The 17,798-nt window shown below is 38.4% G+C and overlaps 1 pseudogene; it reads left to right on the forward strand.

Moving 5' to 3' along the window:
- Positions 1–669: 669 nt before the first annotated feature.
- On the forward strand, positions 670–7,225 carry LOC102873427 (annotated as a pseudogene).
- Positions 7,226–17,798: the final 10,573 nt, after the last annotated feature.

Below are 17,798 nucleotides of genomic sequence, written 5' to 3' on the forward strand. Positions count from 1 at the left end.
TCAAGAAAACAAAAAACTTCACCATTGGACCAATAGAAATCAAGATAGAGGGAGGAAAGGTTGAAGTTGCCAACTATTTCATTTTACTTGAATCAACAATACCATAGTAGCAGCATCAAGAAATCAGAAGATGGGCTACTGACACAATGCACACTCTGGGGAGTAGCTGACACATGTGCCAGGGAGCGGCACACCGGAAAGTGACATGCTGGAGAGAAACATGGCAGGGAGTGATACTGGAATTTGAGTGAAGTACTTTGGGTGGGGGTCACTGCTTTTTGGCTGGGACCCCTTTCACATGGAACCCCTTTAACTGAATGAAAGGGGAAAGACACACCTGGAACTCATTTTTGAAGGGAAAACAAAGGCTTCCTGATTTTCCAGTCAGGTCTCCGCATTCCACATTGCATCTCCTCATGCCCAGTCCATCAACTGCCTTTAGCCCAGAGCACCATGAGCTACCCTAGCTGCAGCAGTTGTCTGAAAGAGGAGGAGGAGGAGGAGGCTGCTTCCACAGGCTTTTTCTCTGTTGAACTAAAGAATATCTTCCTTTGGGTCAGAAGGCAGAAAGAAACCCAGGAAGGGTAGGCGCCCCACCTTCTTCTAGAGCGGTGAGTTCATGTAAAAAACCTGCTATCACCTGAGACATGAAAAAAATCTACTACAGCAATGTCGTGTAGGAAGCAGGCTATACTAAAACTCCTACACAAGCCCAAAGCAAGATGTCACTCCAAAAAAAAGTAAGAGTATTAATGGATTTCCTGAAGCCAGAAAGTCTGATGAAACTTTCTGACACAGAATTTAAAAGAACAATGATTGATTATTTTCAGTGAGTTAAATACAAACTTGAAGAATTAGAGGATAATGCAAACAAAAACCAGGAGGAGCATAAAAAAATCCAAAAAAAGCAGATAAAACAAATGAGGCCTTAGGGACTCTGGAAAAACAAGAAACCACAATCTAAAATTTGAGGTCCAATGTCTCAGATGCTGTCAACATGATGGAGGGACACATGAACAGAGTTGAAGGGAGGGAACATAGAGCCAGTGAAATAGAAGATAGAATTGTCACCACTGATCTGCTAGAACAAAATGCAGAATCAAAAAGGAAGGGGAAAGAAGAAAATCTAAGAATAATGTGGGATACCATTAAGAAAGATAACATGCACATAATTGAAATCCCAGCACAAGAAGAAACTAAAGGCACTGAAAAAGTTGTGGAAGAATTATTAGAAGAAAACTTTCCAGACATAATGAAGAATGAGGGAATATATATTCAAGAAGCTGAGTGAACACCATATAGAATAGACCCTAAAAGAAAAACACCAAGGCATATGATGATAAAATTTGCCAAAACCAAAGATAAGGAGAGAATTCTGAAAGTAGTGAGGGTGAAACAAAGAGTAACCTATAAAGAAAAGCAAATAAGATTAAGTGCTGATTTTTCAGCAGAAACCATACAAGCAAGGAGAAAATCGAATGAAATATATTGAACACTCAAAGAACACAACTGTCAACCAAAAATATTGTACTCAGGAAAATTGTCCATCAAGCATGAAGGTGAGATCAAGATATTCCCAGAAAAACAGAACCAAAGGTAGTTTGTAAAAACAAGACCAGCATTGCAGGAAACACTGAGAGACATCCTTCTGACAAAGGTGCCACAGAAAGCAGAATGGACCAAAGTAACTAGCAACAACAGCAAAAAGAACTCAACAAAATGATAGCAATGAAACCTTGCTTCTCAATAATCGCACTGAATGTAAATGTACTACTGAAGAGAAAAAGCACAGCAGGTTGGATAAAAAAACCAAAATCCATCAATATGCTGTCTACAAAGAGATACACCTGAAAAGTAAGGATAAAGAAAGACTAAACATAAAAGAATGGGGGGAAAAATATACCAAGCAAATGGCAATCAGAAAAAAAAAGCAGGAGTAGTGATATTAATCACTGATAAAATAAATTGCAATGCAAAAACCATCACAAAAGGACAAGGAAGGTCACTACATAATGATTAAAGGGTAAAAAGATCAAGAGGACAAAACAATAATAACTATCTATGGGCCAAATTATAGAGCTGCAAAATACATAAAATAAAGATTAACAACAACAAAAAAAGAACTAGACAATAACACGACAGTACTTAGAGACCTCAATACACTACTCTAAAGAAAAGCTAGAACTACCAGAAATAAAAAAAAAAAACATGCTGAAGAATTAAACCACACAATAAACCAACTTGATTTTATAGATAGATATTTATAGGCTAGTGCACCCCCCAAAAGCACAGTATACCTTCTTCTCCAATGTGCTTGGAATATTCTCCAGAATAGATCACATTCTAGGTCACATGGCAAGCATTAATAAATTAAAAAACACAGAAATAATACAAAGCATCTTCTTAGACCACAATGCTACAAAATTAGAAATTAAGAACAAGAGGATAAAGGAGGGGGAAACCCATACATTTGGATGCTGAACAGCATCTTGCTTGAACATGAATGGGCACTAGAAGAAATAAAAAATGAAATTAAAAAGTTTCTAGAAACAAATGACAATGAAAACACAACTTACCAAAACCTCTGGGAAACAGCCAAGGCAATAGTTAGAGTTCAATTTATAGTAAAGTAAATACATTAAAAGGCAGGAAAAAAATGACCATTCACTCTCTAACCTAACATTTCAAACAAATCCAGAAAGAACAGTAAGAAAATCTGACACCATCCTAAAAACTGAAATTATAACAATTTGGCCAGAAAGAAATGAAATAGAAAACAGAAAAACAATTGAAACCATTAACAAAACCAGGAGTTGGTTCTTCAAAAAGTTCAGTAAAGTCGACAAACCACTACCAAAACTAAAAGGAGGAAAAGAAACAAATAATCCAAATAAAAGATGAAATGGGCAATTTCACAATGGAACCAACTATAATAAAAAGGTTAACAACAGAATATTATGGAAAAACTATACTCAAACAAATATGAAAACCTAGAGGAAATGGACAAATACTTAGAAACAACCTACTAAACTGACTCAAACCAAAATTGAACACCTGAACAAATCCATTAGAAAAGAAAAAATTGAAAAGGTAATAAAACAACTTCCAGCCAAAACCAGCCCTGGATCAGATGGTTTTACAAGTGAATTTTATCAACATTCAGAGAACTGTCTCCAATTCTACATAAACTATTTCAGAAAATAGAAAAAAGATGGATTTCTCCCAGACTCATTCTATGAAGCAAATATCCTTGATATTCACCAACACAATGGAAAACTAGAGGCCAACATCTCTCATGAACATAGATGCAAAAATCATAAGTAAAATCCTGGCCAATAGAATCCAATAATACATTTAAAAAACCCCAAGAGTTCCATGATACATCTTCAAGGATATGAACATGTACAGCTAAGCACAATTGATAACAGTGCATCTAAATTCCAAAATCATCTCCACAATAGTCTACGTGTTTCCTATTGCCAAAAGGGCCCTTTAGAGTAGTGAGAGAAGATCTTCACCCTGAAACCTACAGCGTCCCTTTTCAGCAGGAAGAGAATAAGAGAATACAGTGTCTCCTTTTCCTTATGAATCAGGGTAAGTCTCTCTCAGGGAGGACTGATAGGGAATGACAAAGAACACACTGACAAAGGAGATTAATCAGAACTGGCTTTGACAAGCACTGTGGCAATTGGACGATTAAAACAGACTTTCAAGGGGGAAACAAAAAAAAAGAAGAATGAACTGGGGAGGAGGGTACAGAAAATAGTGCAACAATGAATGAATGAAAACCCAAAATTTCTGTAAGTGTTCATTAAAATTAATAAAATTTAATTAAAAATATCAAGAATATTAATAAAAAATAGTTCACCATGACCAAGTGGGATTCATAACAGGTATGCAAGGATGGTTCAACATAAGGAAAAACTATCAGTGTAATTCATCACATTAACAAAAAAAGAACAAGAACCGCATGATCCTATCAACTGATGCAGAAAAGGCCTTTGACAAAATTCAACACCCTTTCCTGATTAAAACACTCAACAAAATAGGAATAGAAGGGAATTCCATCAATATAGTAAGAAGTACATATGCAAACTCAAGAGCCAACATTGTTCTCAATAGTAAGAGGTTAAAGGCATTTCCCTTGAGAATAGGAACTAGGCAAGGATACCCACTATCACCTCTCTTATTCAATATTCTACTAGAAGTCATAGCAATAAGGCAAGAGAAGGAAATAAGAGGTATCCAAATTGGCAGGAAGGAGTTAAATTATCTCTATATGCAGATGAAATGATAGTATACTTAGAAAATTCTATAAAGATTCAGCAAGAAAACTACTGAACATAGTTGTCCAACTCAGTAAAGTGGCAGGATACAAGATCAACATACAAAAATCAATTGGATTTCTCTACAGTGACAAAGAGAATATAGAACTGGAGCTAAGAAAAACAATACCCATCACAATAGCTAGTCACAAGATTAAATAGTTGGGAGTAAATCTAACCAGAAATACAAAAGATTTATTCAAAGAAAATTACAAAACATTACTACAAGAAAAAAAAAAGAGATCTGGAGAAATGGAAGACTGTATCTTGCTCATGGATAGGAAGACTCAATACTGTGAATATGACAATCCTACCAAAGGCAATCTATACATTTAATGCAATCCCAATATAAATACCAATTCCATTCTTCAACAAGATGGAAAAGGCAATCTCCAATTTCATTTGTAATGGGAAGGGACCCTGAATAAGCAAAAAGAAACAAGGTAGGAAGCATCTCACTCCCTGATTTCAAATCCTATTACACTGCCATGGTGGTCAAGACAGCATGGTACTGGTACAATGACAGACACCTGGATCAATGGAATAGAATTGAAAACCCAGAAATCAGACCATCTGCCTACGGTCAACTGATTTTTTACAAGGAGATGGAATCAGTTAAGTGGGAAAGGACTGCCTTTTTAACAAATGGTGTTGGCAAAATTGGAAAACCATCTGCAGAAAACTCAAACAAGAGCCACACTTCACACCATACACAAAAATCAACTCAGAGTGGATCAAGGACCTAGGACTAAAACCAAGGACTATAAACTTCATTAGAGAATAGCTTGGAAGAACCCTAGAATAACTAATCCACAACATCAACTGTCTTCCAAATATCCTGAAAAACCTACAACCAGGAGAGGATAAAATAGATGAATGGGACCTTCTAAGCATCAAATCCCTAAGCACATCCAAAAACTTCTCCAACAGGATAAAAAATGGAAGCCACAGACTGGGAAAAAAAATATTAGGTAAAGACTTTGTATGATAAGAGACTTATAGTTAGAATTATAGAATATTTGAGTGCCACAACAAGATAAAGGTAAACAACCCGATTTCACAATGGGCACAGGATATGAACAGACACTTCACCAGAGAAGATATTCAGATGGTGAACAAGCACATTAAGAAATATTCAAAATCCCTAGCTCTGAAAAATATGCAAATCAAAACAACTATGAAATATCATCTCATACCAGTAAGAATAGAAAATTTAACAAAGCCGCAAACAACAAATGTTGGTGACATTGTGGAGAAACTGGAACACTTATTCACTGTTGGTGGGAATTTAAAATGGTCCAGTCACACTGGAAGGCAGTATGGCACTTTCTCAAAAAGTTGGAGATAGAAATAACATTTGATAAAGCAATTCCACTACTGGGAATATACTCGAAAGAAACCAGAACTGCCACCCATGCAGATATATGCACACCTATGTTTATTGTGGCTTTGTTTGCAATAACAAAGAGCTCGAAATATCCCAAGTGCCCATCAACAAAGGAATGGATAGAGGAGCTGTGGTATATTCACACAATGGAATATTTTGCAGCACTGAGTAACAAAGAATTCATTAAATATTATATAAAATGGGTTCCCCTAGAGGACCTTATACTGAGTGAAATATCTCAGTCACAAAAAGACAAATACTGCATAATACCACTGTTATAAAACAGGACTGATGTTGGGGTTGGGGGAAACTAAGAAAAGAGGGGATAAATAATGCACACAGCATTGAAACAGACTAGGAAGATAGCTGTATAAAATGAATATATATTTAGGTATTATTGACATGACAAGAGTCCAGAGTAGGAGTTGCATAGTAAAATAGTCTGGGCGGTGGAGAGATGCAGGGTGTGGGGGAAAGGACTGTATAACAATGAAACACAATAGTGAAGAGCTGGAAACAATCCAAATGCCTATCAACAAATGAATGGATAGAGAAGCTGTTGTATATTCACCCAATGGAATATTATAGAGCACTGAAAAACAAAGAACTCTTGTCACGCCAATAATACCTAATCATATATTTCCAGTAGTGGAACTGCTTGGTCAAATGGTATTTCTATTTCCAACTTTTTGAGAAAGCGCCATAGTACATTCCAGAGTGGTTGAACCATTTTACACTCCCACCAACAGCTAATAAGGTTTCCAGTTTCTCCACCAACTCGCCAACATTTGTTGTTTGCTTCATTGTTATTCTTTTTTTCCAAAGGAAAAAAGTGAAGAGGGAGATAGGAGGAGCAGGGAAGAAAATGTGCAATAATGAATGAGTGGAAATCCAAGTTCTTTATAAGCTTTCTTTAAAACCTCAATTAAAAAAAACCCAAAATAGTGTTTCAAAATTCAGAAGATGGGTTGTGTTGTGTGAGGGAAAATGTATAGTCAAAGACTTCTGCAAAGAGTGAAAAAGCAAAGATGTCAGTTTAAAAACTAAGTTGTTGTGTGGACAGTCTGTTTCTGTTGGATGCCTGGCACGAAGTACAACTCTTTCATGATCTCCACCACAACCAGCACCACAAACGTCATGGCCCCTCTCACATGCACAGGAAAGCCCCATCCTTCCCCTTCTCCAAGGAACTTCTGCACATGTACAAGGAATGTGCACTCCGTGCTCTCCTCAAGGATGTGGACATCAGGGTGTTTGGAGGACACTACAGAGGTCAACAAATTGGCAAGGTCGTTCAGGTGTACAGAAAGAAATACATCTATCTAGAAAGAGTGCAACATGAGAAGGCTAATGGTACTACAGCGGGCATTCCTCCAAGCAAGGTGGTTTTCACCAGGCTGAAATTGTGTAAATATCAGGGGAAAAAATTATTGAACATAAAGTCACATTTCAGCAAGCTGGAAAAGAGAAAGCCAAATATAAGGAAGAATTTATTGAGAAAGTGCAGGAGTGAATTAACCTGTTGAGCAATCACAGTTTAACTACATTTCTAGCTGAGTATGTGTTCTTGTGAACTTTCCAAACTTTCCTTTTGTTATTCAGAACTGGGTCTGCTAACCTGCCTTTGCAACTTTGATTCATAATTTTGATCCAAGCCACGTTCTTTTCAATACTTCCATGGACTGCCAAAAGGACAAACAGCTATGTCAAGGAAAAGGTGCAGCCAGAGTGTTCTTTGGAGGTAATTATGGTGAAGCTTCATCACATGTACTTTGGGTGTGTTAGAAAGTTAGACAATGAATAAGAATGACAGAAGAAGAATTGATACCTTTTAATTGTGAACTAAACTCATCAGAGAACTGAATATTTCATGGACTCAAAAAGAACAAACAAGTCTATCCTAGAGGAAGTGTAACCTAGAGGCAGGGATGGTGAAACTTTGTCTCACATACTTTTGGCATGATTTCAAGAGCGGCTAGTCCTTGGAAAAAGACATCCTGCAGGGAAGGGTAGTGCGTCAGAGAGAGGAAGATCCTCAACAGTGACTATGACAAAGGACGAGAATGGAGCAGGATGCATGGTTCAGATCTCCAGTTCTTTTTTTAAAATAACATTTTTATTTTATATTGGTTTACTTACAAAGTTCGTATACATTGTTTTTCACACTGGATCTTTCCCGTTTCCTTTATCTACCCTTCTCATTACCCATCAAATTGTGCCACCCTAAGATTAACCCTCTGCCCATCCTCATCCCCTCCTTCTACCCTTCCCCCCGGTATCCTCACACACATTTTTCTAGTTATTTTTTTTATTTCTACTATAATGGTCTTATACAGTATTTGTCCCTACTGCACTGAGTTAGTTCACCTAGCATTCTGTTCTCCAGACTCTCCCAAGTTAGGTAGTAATTTTAAAAATCATTACTCCTGAGTGCTGCATAGTATTCCATTGTGTGAATGTATCATAATTTTTAAACCCATTCAGTTGTGGTTGGACATTTGGGCTGTTTCCATGTGCTTGCTATGGTGAATAACACTGCTATGAACATTGTTGTTCAAATCTCTAGTTGTGCCTCAGTTCTAATTTTCTCAGAGCAATGATTTCAATCTGGAGGCTAAGGTGCACCTCATACAGGCCATGGTCTTTGCAATCACTTGCTATACATCAGAGAGCTGGACAATGACTAGAGATGATAGGAGAATTGATGCCTTTGAGCTGTGGTGTTGGAGAAGAGTGTTGAATGGACTGCTAAGAGAATGAACAGGTTTGTCCTAGAGAGGGTTAAACCAGGTTGTTCCTTGGAGGCAAGGTTTCTGAAGCTTCGTCTGACCTACTTTGGACATGTTGCAAAAAGGGACCAGTCCTCATAGAGGGACATCATGTTTGGGAGGGTGGAGGGACAGTACAGGAGAGGAAGACCCTCAATGAGACGGATTGATTCAGTGACTGGTGTAATGGGGTTAGGTGTGTCGGAGACAGTAAGCTTGGCACAGGATAGAGCAGGGTTTAGGGTTGTTTTACATAGAGTCTCTATGAGTCACAGGTGATTCAAAGGCACATAACAATAACAACAACAACAACAACAACAACATATTCCAAGCAGTGGAATAGCTGGGTCATATGGAATTCCTATGTTCAGCTTTCTGAGGAAATGCCAAGCTGCCTTCCAGAGTGGTTGTACCATTTTACAATCCCACCAACATATAAAAAGTTTACAGAATCCTACAGTGCCTCCTCATGAAAAAGAATGATAACAATTAAAAAATGGGCAGAAGACATGGAAAGACTTTTCACAGAGGAAGATATTCTGGTGGCCAACAGACCCATAAGAAAGGCTCAAAACCACTGGCAGTATCAAAACCACAGTGTGATACCATCTCACCCCAGTAGCAGTAGCAAGTTTAACAGGACAGCAAGGATGTGGAGAGACACAAACTCTTATACATCATTGGTGGGATTGATGGTACAGATCTCCAGTTTTTAGGGTCTATATGAGTTGATGGCATGTAACAACAACTACTACAAAATTTGGTGCCCTTGGTTGTTATAGAAGTCCTGATGGCCCTGGTGGTTAAAACATTCTTTTATTAACCAAAGATTAGTGGTTCGGACCAATCAGCTCCACCTTAGATGTAGTAGTCTGCTTCCACAAAGATTTATAATCTCGGAAATTCTATGGAGCAGGATTGGTTGCTTTAAGTTGAAATCATCTCAATGATGTTGTTGTTTTGTTAAGTGCCATAGAGTTGCAGGCGACTCATAGCAACCCTATGAAGGAGAGTCCTTGACGCTTGGGTGCCTTTCATCCTCTCTCCAAGTTCATAGGGTTTCCGGAGGCAAGCTATTATGGAAGTGGACGCCACTCCTCCTTTCACGCTTGTTCAATCGGGGAGCTCCACCCCACTCTCAGTCCGCATTGGGTAGCCAACCATTAACGCATTTGACACATCCGTGTCACAGTGTTCAGCCTCACAGCAACCACAAGTGACCGCGGGACGGCAACTTGTACACCAGGGCTATACGACCTAGAGGAATGTCTGAACAAAAACAATGAAAGATTGGCCTGAGGGCCGCGAACTAAAAGTCACCCACCTTTGTCTTGGTCACATCTCTTTTTCTTCGCTGGGCCAGCTGATCTCTCTCTCTCTCTTTCTGTCTCTGTTGATGTTATTGTTCTTAAGTGCCATCGAGTAGCAAGCGACTCATAGCGGCGGTTATTTTGTTTTGATTTGTTTTTCATTCGAATGATACAAATAGTCAAATGCTTTGCTATTAAATAGAAGGCTGGCAATTTGAGCCCTCCCAGAAGCATGGTGACTGTAAGTGGATCTCCCATGAAAAGACTACAGAGAACAATTGTACTCTGAAATACATGGGAGTCACCGTGAATCAGAATCTTCTCAGTGGTAACTTGTTATGCAGAAGCAAAACTCAAGAGCACTGCCTTCAAGTAAATTCTGACTCATCTGTTACATTTCTGAGCCTGTGAATTTTCATGGGACTACTCATCTTTCTTCTGCAGAGCTGCTGTGGGGTTTAAAACACTGAGATACACAGTCTTTTGGCTGGTCGCATAACAAGTTACAGATATTGTATAAAAGGAGTGGAGTGTCTTTGAAAAGAATGGAGATTCACAGGTTTATATAACACCTAGAGAATTAAGATCCCCTCCCCCAACTTAGTAATATATTTTAATTTCCTTTTATTGTGATCTGAGTGAAAATGTACAAAGCATTTTGGTTTTTCATTCAATCATTCATACCTACTTCATTTTGTAATATTAACTATTAACACAATGCTTACATAATTTTCTCAACCCTTATTGCACATTGCCATTTCCTTCATCCGACCTAGTAAACGTCCAATATTGTCTATATTAATTTGTGTTTCTTTCTTCCTCCCTTTTCATCCAAGATAGCTATCCAAAAACCTCCTATCAAAGAGTAAATATTTTCTTAGCTTTTTAAATAGCGACCTCATGCAATATTTGTCCTTTTTAATAGACTTATTTTATTTGGCATAATATCTTCTTGATTCATCTATATAACATAATGTATTTCAAATTCGTTATTGTTTCTTAGGGTTGCATAGTACTCTACTGTGTGAATGTACCATCATTTTATAAATGATTCATCTATTGTTGAACAATTGGGTTGTTTCTATCTCATTATTGGACATTTAATTGTGGTGCTGGAAAAAAATATTGAACACACCATTGAGAGCCAGGAGAACAAACAGGTCCATCTTAGAGAGGGTAAAACCTAGTTTTCATTGGAGGCAAGGCTTTTGAAGCTCCATCTCACATACATTGGGCACATGGACAGGAGGGACCAGTCCTTGGAGAAGAACGTCATGCTTGGAAGGGTAGAGGGGCAGCACAGGAGAGGGAGACCCTGAATGAGATGGATTGACATAGCTTTTGCATGCATATGCTTGCTTATTCATCATTTGTTCTTATTAGTACAACACTTGTCTGTAAATTTTCTGTAGTGGGGTAACTTGTGGTTGATGTGATGCTGCGAAGTATACCACTAGTGTGTCAAATGCCAGAAGGATCATTCACAGTGGACAGATTTCAACAGATTTCCCATATTCAGACAGACAAAGAAGCAGGAATGGTTATTTACTTCTAAAATAGCAAACTTCTGGAAATGCTATGAATATCAGAGGGCTTTTAGATATGGAAATTCCATTATTGATCAAGGTGCTTATCCAAGTGTGGTCATCTGGTGGAAATTTACTGAGGTTGTGACTTGTGTGTAACATATGTCCTGCTTTAGTAAAAACATGTGTAAACACAATACCCTTTGAGGGATACATATTTGAGATAGAAAATCTCTCTCCCAGAAGGGATGGACACATGCAATGTGTACTCAGTCAGTACTCAAGTGACAATGGTTAAGAAAGGGCACTGTGTCCACTTCCCAGGAGAACATGGTTGGACAAGGCCTGACAAAGAAGACTGAATGAGGAGGGCCTCACAAACTTTTGACTGGAGGTTATTTTTTTTTGTCACTCACTTCAGAAAATTCACCTATTGCTTTGTCTTTTGTGACTCCATTTGGGGTGCCTAAGAAACTAGGTCAGAACCAACAAGATAATGAATTTCTTTCTCATCTTTTCTTTCTGTTTTTCTTTTTAGCAGCGTCTTTAATAAATAGTGCTGGCAAAATTGGAAAACCATCTGCAGAAAATTCATGCAAGACCCATATACAGTACACAAAGACCAACTCAAGTAGATCAAAGACCTAGGAGTAAAACCAAAGACTATAAAATTCATCAGTTTAAAGCTAGTAACTATTCTAGAGTGCCAAATCCAAGCATAACGAAAAACATGAAAAACCTACTGCCAAGAAAACAAACAGATCCATCCTGAAGAGGGTTAAAACAGGCTACTCCTTGGAGGCAAGGATTCTGGGGCTTCATCTGACATACTTTGGACATGTTGTAAGGAGAGACAGGTCTTTAGAGAGGCACATCATGCTGGGTAGAGTGGAGGGACAGCGCAGGAGGGAAAGACCCTCTATGAGGTGGATTGATTCAGTGACTGGGGTAATTGGGATGGGTGTGTCAGAGGCAATGAGATTGGCACAGGATAGAGCACGGTTTAGGGCTGTTGTACATAGGGTCGCTATGAGTCGCAAATGACTCGACGGCACATAACAACAACAAAACAACAACAACCAAGAGAAAGCAATATAGATTAACAGGACTCTCCAAGAATAAAATCTCTATGCACATAAAAAACCCATCAGGATATAAAGGAAACCCATAGACTGGGGAAAACTATTTGGCAATGACATACCTGATAAGAGACTGAGATCTAAAAATCTATAGAATATTCCAGCACCTCAACAAGAAACAATTAAACAATCCAATTACAAAATGGGCACAAGATATGAAAAGATACTTTGCCAAAAAAGAAATTCAGATGACAAACATAAAGAAAATTTCAAAATCCCTAGCTATCAAAGAGATACAAATAAAAACAACTATGAGATATTATCTTATCCCAACCACAATAGCAAAGTTCATCAGGGCAGGACATAACAAATACTGACCAAGTTGTGGAGAGATTGGAACCTTTTTTCAGTTTTGGTAGGAATGTAAAATGGTACAACCACTATGGAAGGCAGTCTGGTGCTTTCACAAAAAGTTAGAAATACAAATATCATTTTACCTAGTAATTCCACTACTGGGAATATACCCTAAAGAAACTAGAGCAGCCACTCAAACAGATGTATGAACACTCATGCTTATTTCTACATTATTCACAATAACAAAGAGATGGAAGCACCCCAAGTGCCCATCAACAAATGGATAAAAAAACTAGGGTGTATTCAGACAATGGAATATTACGCAGCTCTAAAAAACAGTATGTTTGTAAAACATTACACAGCATGGGTGACGCTGGAGAACATCATACTGAGTGAAACATCTCGGTCACAAAAGGACAAACACTGCATAACACTACTGTTATAAAATAGGATTGACATGGTAGGGTTGGAGGGAGAATAAGGAAAGAGTGGATAGTTAATGAGTACTCCACTGGAACAAATGAGCAGAAGAACTGTTTAAAAGGAGCAGATGATTAAGGATTATATGTATGACAATAACCTGAAATAAGAGATGTATTACAAAATGGGTTGGGAGAGGAGGAAGAAAAGGGGCGAGAGAAAAATATGTGCAATAATAAATGAATGAAAATTCAACTTTTTTGTAAACTTTCAGAAGATTTTAATGTAAAAATCATAAAATTAAGTGGATACACACACATATATGTCTATACATACATGCATATCTATACATACATATATGCATGTAGAGAGAGTGAGAGAGAAAGAGAGATTGAGATGGTTAACAGTTTTAGTTTGCTTGGCTCCACAATCAACACTCTTGGTACCAGCAGCCAGGAAATCAAGAGAAGAATTGCACTGGGCAAGTCAGCTGTCAGGGATCTCTCCAGAGTACTGAAGAGTAACATCAGTCTGAAGACTAAGGTGCACCTGATCCAGGCCATAGTCTTCACAGTTGCTTGCTATGTTTTAGAGATCTGGACAATGACTGTGGATGATAAAAAGAAAATTGATGCATTTGAGCTGTGGTGCTGGAGAAGAGTGTTGAATATACCACGGACTGCTAGAAGAACAAACAGTTTTGTGCTGGAGAGGGTGAAGCCAGGCTGCTCCTTGGAGGCAAGAATTCTAAGACTTCTTCTGACATAGTTTGGGCATATTGCAAGGAGGGACCAGCCCTTGGAGAGGGACATCATGCTTGGAAGGGTGGAGGGACGGAGAAAGAGAGGGAGACCATCGATGAGATGGATTGATTCAGTGACTTGGGTAATGAAGGTATGTGTGTCAGAGACAGTAAAGTTGGCACAGGATAGAAGCAGGTTTCAGGGCTGTTGTACACAGGGTCAGTATGAGTCGCAAGCCACTCAACAGCACACAAAAACAGCAACAACAACAATGATAAATATATACAAACAAAGCCCTGTCAGGGTAAGATTATAAGGTCCTAATCACTGCAAAGATAAAAAAAAGCTCACAAAGAGACAAACAAGCACAAACTGAGGAAGATGGAGTCATATGAAGATCACCAAAGACTCTAAGAATACCTCCTGGCATTTGGCTTTCACAGAAATGGAAAGAAACTAGAATCTCCCCCGATAAGTGACGGTGAGAAAGTCTTCTAGAGCTGGAACCTTGACTCTAGACTTCTAGCCTCCTGAACTGTGAGACATTTAATCCCCGTTCTCTTAAAGGCACCCACTTAGAATATTTCTATTAGAGAAGAACTAGGACAAATACAATTTGTTCGGTTGTTGGGTCTAGGTAAGACATTGAATGCTGACCATATTCTTGGGAAAGATTAGACTTCTATCCTTGCTGCAAATAGATAGGCTGAAGGGCGGAGAGCCAGCGTGGAGGAAGCAGGTCTACAGTTATCACCTGCGGAAATCCTGTGTGGGACTGAAGACTGTCTTCTAAAAGGCTGGAGAAGAGATTACTTAGAGCGCAGGGCCTGAGTACGCAATTGTGGGAGGTTATTGGACAGATAGCAACCTGGAAGCCAGAGGCATGGGAGAGATGGGTCAGAGGAGCATAAGCGGAAATGAGGGAGGAAAAAACAAATAAATGAGATAAGCAACTTCATTGGCTTCCTCTCTTATTACCCTTTTGCTGTGTGTCCAGGACCATGCTCTCCCCTGAATTTTTTTTTTCTTCTGGGACAACAGCCTAGAGGCTACTTTTAAATGTCAGGCTTGATCGCTTTCTCACAACTCTTCACAACTCTGCAGCCTCCATTTCACATATTCACCCCTTTATAGGGAAAGGCAGCTCAGCCCGGGCAGGGTTCCCACAGCCCAGATGCTTGTCTTTGGCCCTGCAAGTGCCAAACAAAATTGTCTCATCTGCATAATGCAGGTTGTCTTTTACCTAAGTATATCTCCTTTTGTTTTGGCTTTTTTTTGTTTCAATGTAAGTTTCAGAGTCTCTTCTGATAACTATTGTGGCCTTTTAATTCTTTCCTGTCTTTTTAATGACCATTTGCGTTCTTTATGGAAGGTGCCCTTGATATCAGTCCACAACTTTTCTGGCCATTATTATTCAATGTCTCAAATCTATTCTTTAGATCTTCAAAGAGAAGAAAGGAATCCCAGAAGATTTATTTGTGCTCCCACGAAACCTATACTTAAACCAAGAAGTAATTGCCTGAACAGAACAGCAATCAGGAAAGATGTGTGTCAGGGATATATCCTTTTCCCATACATATTCAATCTCTATAGTGAGCAAATGATTTGAGAAAATGGACTATATGAAGAACAAGGCATTAGGATTGAAGACATACTTGTCAAAAACTTGCATTATGGAAACAACATTGTTTCCAGAAAGTGAAAAAGACTCAAAACACTTACTGCAGAGGGTCAAAGACTAAAATCTTCAATATAAGATACATCTCAACATCAAGAAAATAAAAGTCCTCACCACTGGGCCAATAGGTAACATCACGATAGATGAAGAAAAGATTGAAGTTGTCAATGATTTTATTTTACTTGGGCAATAATTCACACTCATGGAAGCAGCAGTCAAGAAAGAAAAAAAAGTATTGCTTTGGATAAATCCTCTGTGAAGGACCTTTCCAAAGTTCTAAAGAGCAACAATATCCATTTGAAGACTAAGGTACACCTATTCTAAGTAAAGGTACCTTCAATGGCTTCCTATGGTTCTGAAAGTTGAACAAAGGATGACAGAAGAGTAATCAATGTCTTTAAACTGTGGTGTTGGAGATGAGTACTGAATATTTCATTAATTGCCAAAACAACAAATTAATCTGTCTTGAAGGAATTGCAACCAGAGTGCTTCATAGAGGCAAGAATGGTGAAACTTCACCTCTTTACTTTGAGCATATTTTCGGAAGAATCAGTCTTTATTTTAATTTGCTATTGTTAGGTGCTGTCGAGTTGAGTAAAACACATAGTGGCACTATGGAGAATAGATTTGAAGCTTGTCTTATCCTGTGACATCTTCATCATAACTGAAATACTTGAGCCCTTTGCTGCAGTTACTGTGTCAATCCATCTTAAGTGTTGAGTGTCTTTCTCTCTTTTGCTGACCTTCCACATTTCTAAGCATGGTGTCCCTTTTCAAGGAATAACCTCTCACTAACAACATGCCCAAAGAACGTGGACAAAGTTTTGGCATCTTTTGCCTCCAGGAAACACTCTGGCTGCACCTTCTCCACTTTCTCTGTCTGTTTTTTAGCACTCCACGTGATATTTAGTATATTTCTTCATCTTCACAGTGCCAAGACATCCATTCTTCCTCTGTCATCCTTACTCATTGTCCAGCTTTCAAATGCATAAGAAGTAATTGAAAATACCATGCACTTCAAACTAACATCAGTGTTTCTTAATAATATGGAGAGGTCCCTGACTGCAGACTTTCTGGTGCAATACGTCTCCTTATCTCCTGCTGTTGGTAACAGAGTGTTGATTGTAGATTCAAGTAAGATGATGAAGTCATTGACAATTTCAATCTGTTCTCCATCTATCTTGTTGCCTACCAGACCAGTGGTTAGAATTTTTGTTTCTTTGATGTCTGAGATGCAATCTATATTGAAGGCTGTATTTATTCTTTGATCATCTATAGCAAGCACTTTAAGTTCTCACTTTCAGTAAGCAAGGTTTTGTTATCTCTAAAACAAAGGTTGTTGATAAGTCCTCTTTTGATCTGGATGCCACATTCTTCTTCACAGTGTCAAGCTTCTTGAATAATTTGCTCAGCACACAGACTAACAGGAATATAAAGATGACACAACACTGACACACACCTTTCCTAACTTTGAACCATGCAGTATTCCCTTGCTTTGTTTGTACGACCTCCATGGTTTCACATGAGTACAATTAAGTGTTTTGAAATTCCCAGTCTTCCCAGTGTTAGCCATAATTTGTTATGATTCACATAGTCTAAATGTCTGCATAGTCAATAAAGCACAAATAAACAATTTTTCTAGTATTCTTTGCATTCATCCAGGATCCATCTGTCATCAGCAGATACCCCCGGTGCCATGGCCTCTCCTAAATCCAGCTTGAACTTCTGGAAGAGCTTTTTGTGTTTTAGCCATTTTTGAATGATTTTCAACAGAACTTTGCTTACATGTGATAATAATGATAATGTTCTATAATTTCTATGGATCACCTTTCTCGAAAATGGAAACAGATATGGATTTCTTCCAGTCAGTTGACCAGGCAGCAGTCCTTCAAATTTCTTGGAATAAACTGGTGAGTATGTCCAGGGCTGCATCTGCCAGTTGTAACATTTCAATTGGTATCCCATTGATTCCTGGGGCCTTGTATTTTGTTAATGATTGAAGCTTCAACTTCTTCCTTCATTACCATTGGCTAATGATTATAGGATACTTTCTGAAATATTTCATTGCCAGCCAATAGTTTTGGTACAGTAATTCGGTATACCTCTATATTCTTTTGATGCTTCCTGAAGAAATCAGTCAACATTCTGTCCAGAACACCTCTAAATATTGCAACTCAAGGCTTGAATTTGTTTTTCAGTTCTTTTGGC

Source organism: Elephantulus edwardii, unplaced genomic scaffold, assembly GCF_000299155.1.
Source record: "Elephantulus edwardii isolate Elephantulus edwardi_28Jun2011 unplaced genomic scaffold, EleEdw1.0 scaffold00146, whole genome shotgun sequence".
In the NCBI taxonomy this organism is placed as follows: Eukaryota; Metazoa; Chordata; class Mammalia; order Macroscelidea; family Macroscelididae; genus Elephantulus; species Elephantulus edwardii.